This window comes from Peromyscus leucopus, chromosome 1 (assembly GCF_004664715.2).
Source record: "Peromyscus leucopus breed LL Stock chromosome 1, UCI_PerLeu_2.1, whole genome shotgun sequence".
In the NCBI taxonomy this organism is placed as follows: domain Eukaryota; kingdom Metazoa; phylum Chordata; class Mammalia; order Rodentia; family Cricetidae; genus Peromyscus; species Peromyscus leucopus.
In genome coordinates this window covers 36,982,514-36,997,203 of record NC_051063.1, presented here as the reverse complement: position 1 = coordinate 36,997,203, position 14,690 = coordinate 36,982,514, and the positions used below count along the sequence as shown (strand labels likewise).

General features: G+C 38.6%; 1 protein-coding gene across 6 annotated transcripts in view; it reads right to left on the bottom strand.

Moving 5' to 3' along the window:
• Sorcs1 (sortilin related VPS10 domain containing receptor 1) overlaps positions 1-14,690 on the bottom strand; it is a 533,290-nt gene that overhangs the window by 409,018 nt on the left and 109,582 nt on the right. The window lies entirely within an intron of this gene.

Sequence of the window (14,690 nt, the reverse complement as noted above, 5' to 3'; positions counted from 1 at the left end):
GCATTATTCATGGCCTGTACTTTTAAAGTAAACACTTTTTAAAAAATAAGAATATTTGTCATCATATATACATATTGTTTACCTTCTAATATTTAAGATCTTGCAATCTTTGGTAGCAGTTCCTGATAGGAACAATGAAATAACATTGAATGTTAACTGTTCCCTTTTCATGGGAACATATGTTCTTTGTCTCATCACTGCCCACAACATTCATTTCTTTTTGGCCCTTATAAAATTAAATTCATTTTTTAACAATTTCAAACATGTATATATTATATTCTGATTATTCTCCCACACACACATCTTCTCCTATCTCACTACCAATCCTGTCAGCCCTGTTCTTCCCCCAGAATCTCTTCCTCGCCATTCATTTTATTAACAGAATAGTTATGATATCAATAAGAGCTAGGGATTAATGAATATTATTTCTAAGATTAAAATACACACACACACACACACACACACACACACACACACACACACACACACACTAGAGCAATTGACTGAATCCTCAGTTCAGGGAGGAAGGAAAGGAGGGAGCCATTTACTCCCCTTCCCATGAGTTTCTGCATGTCCCTTTAGCAGAGCACCCTGGAAGGCTCTAACAAACTGCCTAGCTAGAGAGTATTGTTCTATCAAATGTGTTGCAGGAACTTTGCAAATATCAAAGGCAAGTATAGATGGGCTGAGCTTTCCATGCCAATAGCAGCTATCTGTCAGATGTGCACTGTGTGTGGTACTATGCTGAGTCCTCTACAGCATGTCTATCTCTACCTTTTGGGAACTTTCAGTATACTTAGGGACACAGCTTCAGTACAAGATTCTGTTGGGCAGACAAGAGAAGCAAAGGCCAGCATGAGAGTCGCCAACAAAACAAATATTCTGGGGTTCCCAGAAAGGAACAATCACTATACTACAGAAAATCTGAGAAGGCTTTTTAAAAGTAATCAAATCATTGGAGATATTGACCTAAAACTCAGTGAGCCAAGGATATCCTGTTGCTTCTTCCTAGGCAAAGGCATCTCAGGTCCCTTATGGTGATGACCAATGAATTGAAGTCAGTTCGGGACAAGGGCTTTTACTTCAAATTATCCAAGTCACTTTACTCAGACAGAATGGAGGAAAGAAGACAGGGCTCGGACAAAAGCCTTTACCTTTTATGCTAACTAAATGTACAGTCTCTAATCTCAGAACTGTACTAATGGGCTTTGGGGGAAAAAAACAGTACTACTTTCTTTAGACTTGCATGTAGTAAATGGACTGTAGTACTGAATCAGAATAATCTCAAGATGCTTTGGCCCATAGAATTTGGTTCCAAAGTGATACTTGAAAGTGTTTTCTGGAATATCTATTTTTTGAGATCCTTTTAGAAGCTGGGAGGGGGATGTCTGGACAGCATATGCTTTGGGAATTTAACTTCTGTTGCTATAGAATAGCTGTTAGCATATTTTTAAAAAAAGAAAGAAAGAAAATAGAAAAAGGAACAGTGATATCCTTCAATGAAGAAACCCGCTTAACATACCAGGATGCTTTTTTATTAACATAATATATCAACACTTATCAAATCAAAAATCCCTCACAATGTACTTGAAGGTAATTCTCTTCTGGGATGTATGTTTTGAACCTAAACCATCAGATTGTTTGGAATTTGCACTAAATTTTTGTATCTTGTTTCTCTTTCAATTATAACCTTTTCCCCCATGTCAAGGGCAGATTTTTTTCTATGTATTTGGAGGGTATGCACAATTTCACTAGAAAAGCCACTTTAAAGAATTTTAGACATCATATCACAGCAATTCCTAAACTTCCATATATACATTTCCCCCTACAACGAAATTCTCAACTGAAGTTTTCCCAATTCAACTATCTCTACACAAATTCATTAAAAGTGAAAAAATAGGCAATTTTAGTATTTATTGAGTGCCCGTTCTGTGACAGATATTTTTCATACAAAACCTTGATTAAAATTATACATATATATATATATATATATATATATATATATATATGAAATATATACAGGGAAGTGAAATAAGGAAACAGATATAGAGGGCATGCTTAAGGCTCTCAGGATTGGATTATAAATTAATGCTGAGGGATGTGTGTGTGTGTGTGTGTGTGTGTGTGTGTGTGTGTGTATGTTTTATGGAGCATGGGGGAGGAAAGAATGCTCTTTATGTGCTCACAGATTATACACCATGAACCAACAGCCTTGTGTTTTGGAGGAAGATATAAATGTAAATTTTCTGTGTAGCCCCATGGTGCTACAGAATGCACCCTCTGCAGGAGAACTCTGTGGATTTAAAGATAATTTTTTAAGCACAATTCCTCTGCAAAAGATGTTGGAGTTTAGAAATTTCATTTTTCTTTTTTATCTAAAAAATTGGTTGAAAGCGAAAGTGTCAGAGAGGTAGGTTTAGTCTTGACACCCAATTTTCCCCCATCAACCTTGTGATAGATAATCGATCAAGTGTGGTAGTATCTTACCTAAAAGTTGAAAAAAGTGTTTAGGAATGAAATTTCAAACTCCTTTGTTAGCCTCATGAAGTTATTTACATGGCTTCCTCAAGATCCATGTTAACCACTTTTCCCTTTGGCTTAAGAAAAAAACAATGCATTTTATGTGATCCAGGAATAATTTTTTAAAAAATGTTTTATAAGAAGACTTCATGAGATGTAGTTATTTAAAAGAGTGGCATTTTCATGGGAAGGAAGGGCAACAGCTCTACCAGACCACTTTATGGAAATAACACTGATCTCCAATATTTGTCCAGTTATCACTTGAAGGTGCAGGAACTTTTGATATCTCTCTCTCTCTCTCTCTCTCTGTTTTCTTGAAGGAGAAACAAAACAACAACAACAACAAAAAAAAAAAAAAAACAGAAGGGAAGGAGTAGATCCTTTTAGACTACAAAGCAGGTGGGTTTTAAGAACGCTTCAGTTTTCCCACTGAAGAGTTTTCATAAATAACACTACAAATGATGATACTCTTTCTTCCATCATGGATCAAGGGGTGGCCAGGACTTTAGAATATACCATGCCTGAGTCCCAGCTGCAGCTGTGAAGGACAAGTGAGAGGTGAATCACCAGCATTCCCAAATGCTAGCTTGAAGAAGAAGTTGGGATTTGGATTCATCACAGTTCCTTAGGCTTCAGGTCACAGGTGCAGAGCTTCTGGAGCTCTGTAAGGGTGGTATCCTTGCATGAAAGTCATTCCCCACCCAGCGAGCTCACAGATCACCTACTTAACATACAGGTCTCATAGCTTCAGGGAATTAGAATGGCTTACTTAACTTGCCTAACGTGGTATTTTAAATGAGAAAATAGGCTCCACATGTTCCGACACTTGAACATTTGCTCTTCTTTAGGTGGCACTGTTAGGGAGGTTACCACACCTTTAGGAGGTAGAGTCTTCCTGAAGAAATTACATCACTGAGTGTAGCATTTTAGAACTCACTGCCTTATTCCACTTTTTGGTCCTTTTCTCTGTTTTGTTTTGTTTTGTTTTTAACTGAAATGTGATATCTCTGCTCTCTGCTCCTCCTGTTGTGCCACACCACCCCTGCTATGATGGACTCTGGAACCATAATCCCAAATAAACACTTTACCACTTAAGTTGCTTTTGGTTCTGGTATTTTATCATTATGGCAGGAAGAAAATTAATACACCTGGAATAGTGCAAGTTAGACCTTGTTAATTAAATAACTCAACATCACATTTGCTTTGCTAACAGGATATCAGAGGCCTATAGCAACACATAGCAAATTAAATTGTAAGAACAACAAAGCCATGTCTCATATTTAATTGTATCATATCCACCTGAATAAACCAAAATGAAGATTTCTGGGTCGAACTCATATTCAGAGAATATGGAAGCTATTTAATTCAGTTTGCCATTCTTTTAGTACAGTTTACCATACATCAGTTAAGTGTTACCACTGAGACCCAAGTAATGAAAGGCTTGGGATACAGAATGGGAGAGCTACATCTGGATTCTACTGGGACACATATTGGAGAGGTTAATTTTGCCTGGACAAATCTACAGTGAGGTGTGCATTCAGAAGAAAGCAAGTCATCATAACTGTATGAGTGCTGCTGTGAGAGTTTTACTGGATAACCCACGCATGGGGCTGAGGCCAGGGCCTGGTAGGTAATGTTAGCACCATCTATTAAGCTTTGCAATCAGCTTCTGAAGACATCATTCATTATCCTGAAGAAGGACCTCACCCTCAGGTATCCCAATTCCCCTTACACTGCTCATTTCTCCTCACATAGCGGTTCCCAGAAATTTTGATATACCTACATCAAACTGAAATGGCCAAGTGCCTTCTGCTCATCTTAACAAGAAGTTTTCTTACATTTCCTGTCATCTGTGTCCTCAAACAACCTCCAAGTTTAAATTGGCCGGATTCTATTTTAGCAACAAAATTTAGGACATATCTACCCTTATTTTTTTTTTTCATGAGTCAAATCTGAACCCATAAACATGTGCCACCATAGATAAGCATATAAAAAACATGAGATGTAGCTTGTGACATGAGAATTGTTGTAGTCTCAGAAACAAAATGTATAAAGTTAAACTACCAATTCAAGCCAGTCTACTGTTAATATATCATTATGTAGTAAAGATCAGGGACTCTAGTGAAGCTTGAAACAACAGCAGTGATAAAAGGAAAAAAACAGTTCCACATGCAATCTGTCTAGGAATGGAAGGAAAGTTTTGAGAAAGGCCATAGAGACTGTATTTGTTAAGAAGAATGAAAGAATCCATGGTCACTTGAGGAAATTCCAAGCATTTACAAATGAAAAAGGTTGCCGGGCGATGGTGGCGCACGCCTTTAATCCCAGCACTTGGGAGGCAGAGGCAGGTGGATCTTTGTGAGTTCAAGGCCAGCCTGGTCTACAGAGAGAGATCCAGGAAAAATGCAAAGCTCCACAGAGAAACCCTGTCTCGAAAAACCAAAAAAAAAAAAAAAAAAAAAAAAAAAAAAAAAAAAATGAAAAAGGTTGATTAAAATAATATGATGTCTAAAGTTTTCAAAGCGATAAGGGAGCTATGGAGATGCCTCTGTGATTGAGAGCACTTGCTGCTATTGCAGAGGAACCAGGTTCATTTCCCAGCACTCACATGGGAGCTTATAATCATCTGCAACTCCAGGTCCAGGGCATCCAACATCCTCTTCTGACCTCCACAGGCATCAAGCATACCCAAAGTTCACATACATACACATACACAAACAAGGATACCCAAAAAATTTAAAAAAAAAAATAAGTTATAAGTTCAGCCAAAACAATGCCATCTGCAAGCTTTCAAAAGGGCAGAATTTCATGCCCAGCCCACCTTGGGGGACTGCATTTGAGACAATGAAGAACATTATGAACAGAAGACCTAACACCCAGTTTAACAGCTTTCAACACATGGTAAAACCTTGCTTAATTTGTAATACTCCCCAATTCCACCTCTTCTTTATAACTTATTTTAAAGTAAACCCCACAGACTCAGTCATGTAAATGGTAATTTTTCACAGAGCGCATCTTTAAAAGATAATAGTCACTTTAAAATAGCTGCAAGACATTTACCACATCTAAAAATACAATTCCTGACTAAGTGGGTCTGCACTGACTTGCACAGGTAAAGGAGAAGTATATTGTGTTTGGGAGAGAATCAGTAGAGATCTACACCCAACATAGCAATGAAAGTCCTCTTAGCAGGAGGGAATTTAGAACCACAACATTTCCTAATATAAAGCATTGTGTCAAATAACTATTTTAGGCATTATGTGAGAAGGACACAGCCAAATCCTTCTATAAAGCAATGAGTTCATTTATATAAATGGTTTTCCAGATAAGTTACTGGAAGATAAAGCACAAACACACAACAAAAAAAATGGGGAATGGTCTGCAAAGATGAATTTTATAACCCCCCCCTGAAGAAAATACGGTTACAAACTAGAAATTTAGAATTAATGTCATAGCAAAAGAAAAGATCAGAGCTAAGAAAGAGAAAGCTGGGTTTAAATAGTTATTGAAGGATTAAGAAGCCCCGGGGAAAACTTCTAACCCCAGGCACTATCAAGGGAGTCCCCTTGTCATGAGTCAGATGGCCAAAATTACTGTGTAAGCCTGAAATAATGTATCAGAAGCTATTTCAGACAGTGAGGTAAAAAAAAAATATAGTGGCATTAAGTTTATAATGTTCAGTGCATTTGGATATAGAGAAAATGAAGACTCCTGGCTACACAAGGCACACAGCTCAAAACTAAATCAGCTGAAAATGGAGTATTAGTGAAATGGTCAATTTCTGAATGGAAAGGATACTAAATGTGGGATCTAAAGACTGTAGCAGTTTCAGGAAGACAAAGTCAGGTAGTCAGGTGAAGGTTAATTTCTGGACGGCCCCAGATGTCAGTCTATGGAGCAAGAAGGTAACTCCACAGGCAGGAGAAATCCACCCAGTCTTTTATGAGATAAAAACAGCCCTTTAGGAAGGTACCTGTGACAACAGCAGTCAGCAGGAGAGCTCACAAGTGGAAGGACCAGGGAAGAGATGCTGAAATAATCCTGGCCCGAAGAGATAAGCCCTGGAATGCCTGAAGAAGGTCAAGTGAATGTCAATCTTGAGAGTCATAACATCCCTCTCAAAGTGTGTCTCTCTCCTGCATCAGGACCCCATGGTTGTCAACCTGAAAAATCGCCATCTGCTAAAGGAAAGAGACAACCCACACAAAGAGGAAATCTCAGGCATCATGAGAAGGAAGACATGATTCTAGATCTCCACATTTTGCAAAACAAAATTAAGTTCAATGCTAGGATATTACTGAAGTGTTACTCATCTCAATTTCTGAAGAGAGAACAAAAGTTCGTGAGAGAAAGCAATAGATGAATATTGAAGGGATGCCTTGATCACTCATGTCAGAGAAGCAGCATAAAGAGAGGAAGGAAGTGGAGGGGAGAGTAAAGATGGGACTGGATGGGACGAAAGAGGGAGAGGACAGAGGGGAGAGAGGTGGGGGGGCGGGACTAGACACAAAGAATCGAGGGGTGACAGTTGTGGAAAAGGGGAAAGAACAAAAGAACCGTGAAAGCAAAAGGAGGTGAGCAAATGTGATGACAGGAGGCCAAGCCACGTGTGAGGTGAAGCTGCACTAGGACCCTTCAAACAGGCAGTGCAATTAATTACCATACTTATGAGATAACTGACATGCACTTTTGTGTCTCTGGGTAAAATCCAATTAAAGAACTGAGTGTCAGCAAACTTCAAATCTGGCTTTTGCATGCAATTAAATTTCTATAAGTCAACCAGATCATTTCTTAGATTCTCTCCTGAGTTCCTTGGCAATATTAATAAATCATGCCCCAATCTATCTAGTTGATAATTAAGGAGTTCAACTATGGGTTCTCATATTAGTAATGTCCTATAACCACTTCCTGAAGGCATGAATGGAAAAAGGAAGCCCAGTGACACAATCTGGAAGATGTTCACGGTTTGAACAGGGCTGGGGCATGGGTGGAAAGGAAGGTATGGGAAGCCTTCCAGAATCCTGCTGAGTGATGTACTTCCTTCACCTGGATAATGATGTTGTCAGAGACTGACTGGGGGATGAGTGAGGGAATGGTGACTCTCTTCCTTACTAATGTCCCCATTGGAGCATCCGTTTTCTCATTTATGATCTCCTTGACACAGGCTCTATTTACATGGCACTGGAATTAATCAGCCAGGAGGGTTGTTTTTTTTTTTTTTCTTTTTCTTTTTCTTTTTTTTTTCAGCTGCAGGTACGAGGCAAGCCGTGTAACTCAGCATGGCAGCATGACATTATCACTAGCTAAGCAATATTTGTTCTGTATGATCGCCATCTCCGGGGAACTCGCATGTGATAGAACTTCAGGTGCGGAAGTCATAAACCATTACCCTCATCCTCCAACAGCTGTGTGACACTTTTCCTCAAGGACAGGCAGGGAAAGCCACACTGTGGATCTAGCCTGAGACTTATGAATGTGATCTGCAAAGGCACCGCAGGTGTTTCAATCAGCAGGTGCTGCAGGGAAAGATCTTGTCCTCTCTTGCAGGTGTTCTATGCAGAACTTCCCCACTCACAATAATCTTTGGCCAAAGGATTTCTGTAAAGACCTGTCACTTGGGAGCCTGCCTGCCACCCCCAGGAAAATGGCAACCCCTGATCAAAAGAACAAAGACCTTTCATTTGTGTCCTAAATCTTCTACCTGCTGGGCTTTTTTCTCTTTCTTCCCCCCCCTCCCCCGCAAAGGTTATCCTTAAGAGATGTTTGTTAAGTGGAAGAGAAACAGCTATATGAATTTGATAGATATGATAATGGCTGTTTGCCAGTAAAGGCAGAACTTTAGAGCTGAATTTTCTTCTCTCCTTTTCTTATTTTATCCTCATAACTGAAAAAAGTTAACATGATTTCATGGAAAGGAAATGTGTTAGAGATGCACTGACAGTAGATTGCTATATGCTGTATCTTTGATGGTTCAAAAGCAAACCCAGAGTTCTCAGGAACAAATCCTGGAAGGAGGCAATAAAACCAAGGTTCTCAACATGTGGGTTGCAGCCCCTTTGAGGAGGGCTGAATGACTCTTTCACAGTGGTCACCCAGGACCAAATGAAAACATGTATTTATATTACAATTCATAACAGTCAGAAAATTACAGTTATGAAGCAGTGATGAAGATAATTTTATGGCTGGGGGTCACCACAACATGAGGAAACATATGAAAGTGTCACAGCATTAGGGAGGTTGAGAAAGTCACAGCACTAATGCAGATCAAAGGCAACAGGAATTACTGCTATATACCGTGGATTAAATGCTAAGTTTAAAGTTTTTAAAATATTGCCTAGGACTTATTATATCCCTATTATGTAGAAGATGATATTGCTTATCATCCCATTTTCTTGACAGAACAACAAGATTTCTCTTGTGCAACTAGTTGGCTATACTGCCGAAATTCTCAAGAACACATATTTGGCTTGTGTAAAATGTCCCCTGTAGTTTCATTTGTTTAAATACTTGGATCCAGTTGGTTGTACTTGTTTGGGAAGGCTATGGAAAATTCCAGAAGTGGAGCTATGATGAAAGAAGTGGGTCAATGAGAGGGAGCCTAAAGTTTTAGAGTCTAACCATATTTCCCATTCACTGGCTATTTCCTGACTGCATATGCAATGTGTCCAGCAGTTTCCTGCTTCCTGTCAGCGTGACTGGTTGTGTACCCTCTAACTGTGAGCCAAAATATGCCCTTCCTCCCTTAAGTTAAGTTCCTTGTCGGGCAATAAGTCTCAGCAATAAGAAGAATAACTAATAAACTCTCTTCCTATTCTCCTTTCACCAAGTTCATAATAAAACACTTCTGAATCAAGAAAGCTGCCTGACATGAGACCTTTGCAAATCATTTTGCCTCTCTCTGCATCTATTTGCTTATGATTAAAATATTGAATTGGTTGAACAAAACAACCTGTGAAGTCTTTTCAGATCGATGGTCTGTGATTCTAGAAAAAAAATATTCTAGTTTCTGGATACCAAGTCAAGAAGTCAACTCAGCTGAAGCTACTAAGCTAAACGAAGTGCTATGATTTTCTTAACTTTGCTCTAATGAGAAGATTAATATCTACTAAACCCATAGGACGTTCTTGCACTGCAATATATGTATAAACTCCTATGTGGCTTCAATCAATGGTTATACACCATTAAATCAAGTCCCTCAGGCAAGCTTGACTTTTTGCTTGTTGTTAAAAGAGGACACTGGGTCATTACTGAGAAATTGATAACTTTCTGTAATACTTAGAAGACCCATAGGGATACTTGTATTACTGTAAATATTTTCTATCTTGAGTCAGCCCAATAAGCTCAAAAATTGGGAGCATATTAGTTTCAAAAATTCCACTACACCTCCCTACAGATAGGCTCACATCTTTCACACTCTATATCCTGTACACTCAAGGGGTTAGCAGCAGAACTTAGACCTGCCTGTTGTTTTTCTTGCTGAATTCTCTGAAACCACGGTATATAGGAAACATATAACAAATAGTACCACAAATTCTAGCCAAATTCCAAAGTGGGTGGAGAGGCTCCTTTCAAATGAACATGTAAATTCTCAACAGATTACTCAACCCATGAATTATGTGCTGAAACCTTACTCTATATGTCAGCCCGAACTAAGTTCTCTAAAGACTGGAGGAGGTAAAGAATTAGGTCACTGGTTTTCCCAATGTTATAATTAAGAGTGAAAATCAGACAGTAATTAATATCATGCACACTCATTGATATGTACACATATACCTAAAAATTATTCTGCTTCTATCTCCCACTTACATAAGTTCTAGGACAATAGTTTGCTTTTTGTCTCTTCTGTACTAGATATTTACTGATATTGCAAATGTGAGCCATAGTCTAGGCTAGAAGGACAGCATTCGGGACATCTCTGATGCAGAGAGAACAATAGGGCTATAAAGTCTCTGAAGGTATGCTTGGAGGATAGTAAAATGAACATACTTGAACACACACACCACAAGTTCATGCATGCCCATTTATACACAGAAAATGATCTCTCCCTCTCCCTCTCCTTCCTCTTGTAATACCTGGAAATCATAAGAGTGATCATGGGTCCATACTTCCTTCTGCTTCATTTTGTTTCAACAAAAAGCAACTTTTCAATGACCCTTTCCAAACTCTCCCAGTTTTTTTTTTTTTCATTTCTAAGACATCATTTTAAGCTTATCCCATAACATCCATCAAATTAGCAATCTGAAAGCAGTTGATCATATCTATAATCATTTTAGGACTCAATGCCCAGTGCTTGTAGACACAGAATACCATCATTTGGCAAATTGCCTGGAATGTCTTTATTTCTATTCTCATTGAAATGGCTGAGTTTTCTTGATGGTTTCTGTGATATTTGCAGAGAAAAGAATCAGAGGCAGCCTTAAAGCATGAGTGACACCAAGTCTACAGCTGCACTCTACTTTCCTTGATCATTATTCTTGACTACTTATCTGTCATCCTTACTGAGCTTCCTTTGGCTATTCCAAACCTTATTTTTGTTCAGTCCTAAGCCTAGTCAATCCTCTGTTCCCCTTTCCTAGCTCCTATCTATCAGAAACCAATGTTTCTTCTGCTCCCAATCAGAAATCTGAACTTCTTCCCTACATGACATTCTATCTCTTTTGAGACTGTCATGTATCTGTATAGTCTAATGATGCCTTGGGGAAAAAGAGCCTACAGTAATCTGAGGGATCCCATTTAAACAGTATTTTTTTGTCATAAACTACATTCCAGATACATAAAATAACATCAGACACATGGGGTAGTATGTTTACTGCTAAGGACTCTTGTGGTTGCAGTAATCAAAAAGCTGAGAATAGTTCAAGCAAGAAAGGAAAAAAATAAAGGCAAGTTGTTGTTTACCTAAAGGGGCATGCATAAATTAAATGACTGGTCAACTGAAATCAGGACAAAAACACAAACAAGTCCGAAGAGTAGCACTCATTTGTGTCTTTCCTTGGTTTTTCTTTTGTATCTGCATTTTTCTCTTCTGCTTTCAGCCCACATGTTGGTAGATAGTGGTCTTCCTTGAATTACCTTTAGATAAAAACACATCCACTTCCCTTATATTGCAATTCAACTTTCCAGCACCTAGAAACCAGACTGACCTCAATCAATAATGAGTTAGGAGAGGGGAAGCACTCCCTTTTAAAGAAGCTTGCTAGGAACCTTCCCTGGTTGTCCCACCTGTATGTTGACATCCAGCCAGAACAGTGACCTGTTGTCAACTGGATATATTTAACAATGTCTACTGATAAAAGAAAGAAGAGAGCTGTTTCTGCTGAAAGGATGCACCATAACTCCACCTACCACCACTTAGCCACTCAGCTCACCTCAGACTATGAAATCTCTACCAATCACCACCATACTCATTGCTCTGGAAATAAAGAGATGGCTAATGGGACAAATCTTGCCCCAAGCATAATAAAATCTGCCAGTACCAAAGTCTGTGTGCATAACAAGCTTACTATCTGCCCTTTTAAAGGAATACATGCTTCTACGAACTACTACAGTACACCATACCTTCCCAGCTCTTATTTTCCAATGAGCATCAGTATCAAAAGTTCAAAGGCCATTCAACAATTCTTGTCAGGGTCATCATATGGGGTCTGCAAAGGTTCTGACTCTATAGTAAAAAGGTGATGATGAAAACCTTGAACAAAACACCCATTTTTATATGCTAGGAACTATGCTCAGCTCTTATTCCAATTACATTGACAAAAGTCCATATAAAAATTCTACAAATCAAAAAATTCTTCATGCTGAAGATGAAACTACAGCTCAAAGAGAATAAACCCAAAGCTGTTGGGGATTAGCCTGTTGGGTTATTTCTGCCTCTTTTGAGGTTACAAAGCCCTTTCACTTCTCCTGAAATCTTAATTCCCATTCCCACATTTTCAGATTTGTGTTGTCTATAGTTTATAAGTAGGTTACTGAATGGAGGGGATCATTCCAGCCATGAAAGGAGGGAGTGGGGCTTCTGACAACGAAATACAGAGTGAGGGAAATAGCTTCATGAGACATATAAACTACCTCAATATCCTGGGAGAAGTGAGATAAAATTATAAATCAGTTCATTCTCTGTTTCATTGGTACTGAGGTGGAGAGATGGTTAATTGGAATTGTAAACACATTTGGAAAGAGGTTTCCAGTACAGAGCATGGGGGAACAAATATGGGCAAATCAATTTGGCAAGAAATTCTCTTATTTGTCACATCTAGAAGTACCCAGGTTATGTCCTAATTAGACTGAGTAGTAAAGAGGACCTCATGAACAGAAATAGTAAAGATGAAGGTGGAGAGGTCAGGACTGCTGAGTCAATACTGGTGGTCATTCATGTGCCACTATAAGAGCTGAGAGTGGGGAAAACAGACTGTTAGAGGAAAGGAGTGGGGAGTAAACATCTTTAGTGAACTTGATACCTCTCCTCTGTCATATTCAATGAACATCCAACACACTATAGATATTTATCATGGCATATGTGACTATGCCATGAGAAACCTACAGTACATTGAAAATATCCTAGATTAAAAATGCTTCAAATACAGCTAAGCTCTGGAGGATACTGTACTGGCTGGACATCCTCATGAACACCTGGCTGAACTGCCTCCTTCTAGCACTGCAGGAAAGCATGCTGCATTGTACTATTAGCTGGGAAAGGATAAATTCTATATCCATGAAGTTGGAAAGATTACTCAACTGTTAAGAATGTGCACTGCTCTTGTAGAGGACCCATGTTCAGTTCCCAGCCACCCTCTGTAGTTAGCTTACAACCACCTGTAACTCCAATTCCAAGGGACCCTACACATCTGGTCTCCATAAGACCTGCACTCACCCTCACACACCCCGCCCATTGACACGCAGTTAAAATAAATCTTTAAAATTCAAAAATCAAAGCATGATTTGTATGGTATACATGCCACTGCCCCCACTATAAGAGTGACAATTGAAGTCGAACAATGTTTGATCAATCGAGCATTGTCTAAATTCTAAAAAATAAGAGTGCTTGGCAGTTTCAGCCAAAACCCGATACAAGAGTTACTCAGGCAATGAATCCCAGCTTTCTTTCTACTAAAATTTCTTTTATGATTTCTCAAGTAGATATCATATTTTACTTGAAAACTCAAATATAAGAGTGATTTGATCTATCTACCCATTTTATATTTCAATGTAATCTGAAAAAAAAATGATCACCAGATCATCTTGACATAATCAGTGCAATTATCATTGAGTTGAAAGAATGTATAGGTAAAATGCTGTGACTTAGGTATTCTATACAGCCAAAAACTAAGATGCATGCACAGCTCCCATTGAACACCAACAGAATATCTGGAAAAGGTCAGGGTGGTTACTGCAACTGAGTTTCATCTGAGCTAATCTGCATACTGAACAGAAGACAAGAATGCAAACCATCTCTATGTTCTTTCCAGATGTACATATTGAATCTCATTCTCTATTTAAAAGTATCTTAGGTATCCATGTTTTGGTGAAGCTTGAATATAAATCTTTCCACATAACAAGATGGAGTTACTCGGAAGGAAAAAGCAATGTGTTATGTCCTCCTAATTAAGAGGGAGTACTTTAACATGGACCCAGTAGCTCAGACAAACAGTTGCACCATTCAGCAACCACCATGCCAGCACAACTAAGATTTAGCAGATGAAAAGAAAACCATCATATGAGCCATTTTAACAGATTAAAATTTAATAGGGACACTCCCTATAGTGTTACATCATTTGGAGTTCCAGGGTCCAGAAGGTTTCTATATGCAAAGAAAGCATTCATTAATTGATTGTGAGAGTCACTTGCAATTTTGGCCCTCACTCCTCTACTTTGTTTTCCTTGTCAATGGAAAAACTCATCTCTCTTATATAGCTATTTCACATTTGAGGATCATTAAACCTCTAATGTGTTTTAGAATACACAAATAGGTAGAGGAATAGAACAGATAAATAGGTAAAAAGAATAGCACTTCAAGAACATTGACAAGCTAGGTGCTTTACTGGGAAGGTCTTGTTATGAAAGGTATAATTTTGAAGTAAAATGAGGAACTTTGAATAAATGCCAATATCTCTCTTGTACACACACACACACACACACACACACACACACACATATACATACACACACACAAA